The 3432-nt window shown below is 33.3% G+C and overlaps 1 non-coding gene across 1 annotated transcript; it reads left to right on the forward strand.

Annotated features, from left to right (window-relative positions):
* Positions 1–2204: 2204 nt before the first annotated feature.
* On the forward strand, positions 2205–2278 carry TRNAT-AGU (transfer RNA threonine (anticodon AGU)). The gene has a single exon. It is a non-coding gene; the product is annotated as a tRNA-Thr (tRNA).
* The last annotated feature ends 1154 nt before the right edge of the window (positions 2279–3432 follow it).

Raw genomic sequence — 3432 nt, forward strand, 5'->3', positions numbered from 1 at the left:
CCCTCAGTATAGATATATTTTTGTCCATTTGATATAACCATGATTAGTAAGTCGATCCTTCACAGGTTGTTCGTAACTAGAGCTTGGTCAATTTACCGTTTTACCCCTAAAGTTACTTCTTGTTCCTTATGCCTCACTGATCCTCTAATGAACAATTGGTTTGTGGTCCAACCAGTAAACCGAATCCCTCTCAGGCCAATGAGAGGGTGGGGCCCCTTGTTCAAGACCTAGAGTCAGTGCTTAAGGGAACTACCTCTCTTCTATCCCTAAAAGTGGGTAGGAGTGAATTCCATCTTGCACCCCACGTCCCCAACCATTCACCTAGTCTTACCCCTGAAATGGGAGGCCTATTGAGTCAGCGAACTAGAGCCACTCTCACCCATGCAAATCTAAGGATAATTCCAAATAAACAGGAGTTCATGGTTAGCTCAGGATTAAAACCGAGTTACCTAGGTTATCGAATGAAAAGAAAATCAGTCTCAACAGTAAACGACATTATAAAGTGAGAGTGGTTTTCTTCATGGTCCGATCTTATGCAATACTCTTTGCATAGGACGCCCCCACTCACATGTCTCCACATGTACAATTTAGTGATCACATTGTTTATATCATATACAAAAGTGGGCCGCATCCATAGTGTCCCCAGAATAAAGTACTCAGCCTTATCCTTATACTATAGATCATTTTGACTATATACTTGAACTTGATCCACTCTTATGTCTCTACATATAGTTCAAGTAATCATACTATAGCCAGAGCATTCTTAGTTTATTGGATTTAGATTAATGATAGTAAAGTTCACTTTATTCAATGACAATCTTTATTGAATAAACAACAATAATAACTTTATTGAAAATAGAATATGTTTTTGTTTACAAACTATGAGTTTTAGGACATAAAACCCAACATCGATATGTAACTATTCCATATGTAATAAAATTAGGGTTTGAGATCTTTCTCGTATGGAACTATTCCATATGTAAAAAAAATTAGGATTATTTCCTGGTTGGAACAATTCCAAATAGAGAACTTTTCCTATTCAAACAATTCTAAATATACATATTTTACTTTTAGAATAATTCTTAAGGTAGATTTTTTTTAAAATTTTTTTTGGAACAATTCCAAATGTAGTAAAATTAGTCTTTCAAAACTCTAAATTGTACCGCAAATGGATGAACGTCGTCATGGCCGCCGCTGTCACTTTTCAATTTACAATGAATCTAACCGTATACATTTGTCTAACAAATCGGTAAATCTAATGCCAAAAACAATCAATTTTACAAAACAATATTACATATATCTTATATATGAGAAATCAAATACCCACTATACTACTTTTAATTCAAAATAAAAATCAATAGGCTCTATACCAATGGAAGGGAACGAACTCTTCAATGTTCCCCCAATCTTGTTCTCTCGTTACATGAACTAGGCATATTTAAATATACATTTTGATTCTTGCTCCGAGTTTATCACATTGCTTGTAAAGTTTTAAACTCGCACAAATTTTTTTGTAACTGTTTTTTCTGTTAGTTGTTCTTTCATTTTCATGCATTGCATAGTGTATTTGAGTCACTCTCGATCTTTCGATGCCTCAAAATTCGGGGTGTAACAAAATAGGTCTCTTAGGTATGTATTTCATAATACAATTTTACATACAATGTATATCCTAGTCGTTTTTCTTTTTTCCTTTCATAAAGTTAACATGGAATCAAAAACCTAAGATATAGTGTTCGAGTATTTGTTTGGTTGTCGTTTTAGTCTTCGATACATATTTTTTTCAAGTTGCACTCGTAACTTAGTTGGTTAGAGCACTTGTTTCGCAAGCGAGAGGTCTTGAGTTCAACTCTCAACAAGAGCACAAATAAATTCAATGTTGTTAGACTGAATTCTAAAAGTTTAGCCTAAAGGGTCATTTTATATAAAACAAAATAATACAATTTTAATATTAGATTGAATTCCAAGAGTTCCATAACATATCTATTTCGTAATACAATTTTATTTGATTTGGGTTTACATTATAAAGACAAATTAGTATTTTGCTTATTTTTCTCATTCCTATAAATATATCTCTTTGGTTTGTATTTTATGATACAATTCTATGTACCGTGTATTGTAGTAGTCTTTTCCGTTCTCTTCCCTAGTTGCTTGGGTGTTTATTCGTTTTGGCGATTCAAGAATTAGTATGTTTTTAGTTTCAAGTAGCTCTTGTAGTTTAGTTGGTTAGAGCACCTGTTTAGTAAGCGGGAGGTCTTGAGTTCAACTCTCAATAAGAGCATTAGTGCCCTCTAGTATGTTTCCAATAGACCTTGCTCCCCACAATAGCAATTAGTTGTTTAGGTCTAGAATGATACATTGAATAGAGAATATTTTATTCGGTCGAGGATTATCCATCATATTTCCTGGCAACAAAACATAAAAAAATGCTATTTTAAGTGAAAGATAACACATTATTTTAGTCTTCCATACATAGTTTTTTGAAGTGGCTCTTGTAGCTTAGTTGTTATTTTAGTCTTCCATACATAGTTTTTTGAAGTGGCTCTTGTAGCTTAGTTGTTATTTTAGTCTTCCATACATAGTTTTTTGAAGTGGCTCTTGTAGCTTAGTTAGTTAGAGAGGTCATTTCGTATCAGAGCTTTATGTTCTAGGTAGGCCAGCAAATACAGTATACAAATTATATGTTGCTCAATGGCCATTAGAGACAAAAAGTGAAGAAAATGAAAAATAAAAAGAAAAATTTGACGTGTGTATAGAGACTAAAAAGAAAAATGATTCTAGTTGTTTAGGAGAACAATATTTTGCATACCAAAGGTTCAAATACTTTTCGAAGTGGCTCTTGTAGCTTAGTTGGTTAGAGCGGTCATTTCGTATCCGAGCTTTAGGTTCTAGGTAGGCCAGCAAATACAGTATACAAATTATATGTTGCTCAATGGCCATTAGAGACAAAAAGTGAAGAAAATGAAAAAGAGAAATATTTGACGTGGGTATAGAGACTAAAAAGAAAAATGATTCTAGTTTTTTAGGAGAACAATATTTTGTATACCAAAGGTACAAATGCAGAAACTTGGAAGTAAAAGAATTTTCTTTCTAAGGGGAGCACTCAATCTATGTGTATCTACCTTTTCGGTTGAATTCTTGTCGAAAATTAAAATTCTTATTATAAAGCAAGTTTGAATAATTAATTTCAACTCGTGCCAATATCTAACTCATGGAAAAAAATAAGACCAATGGGCTGCATAGGAAGCGGTACTCCCATTTCACTTTTACATCCATGCATGACCTAAAGATAAAAGGGAAGACCTCGACAAGATTAAAACCACGGAATGAAAATAATTTTAAGTTTGCATTACAAGGAAATCAATTGAATTCGAGGACGAATCCTCTTGAAGAATGGGAGAATGAACGAATAAGGTGTCTTAATTATGCCACAAA

The sequence above is a fragment of the Cucurbita pepo genome, unplaced genomic scaffold, assembly GCF_057944985.1.
Source record: "Cucurbita pepo subsp. pepo isolate OVF unplaced genomic scaffold, ASM5794498v1 scafford_17, whole genome shotgun sequence".
In the NCBI taxonomy this organism is placed as follows: domain Eukaryota; kingdom Viridiplantae; phylum Streptophyta; class Magnoliopsida; order Cucurbitales; family Cucurbitaceae; genus Cucurbita; species Cucurbita pepo.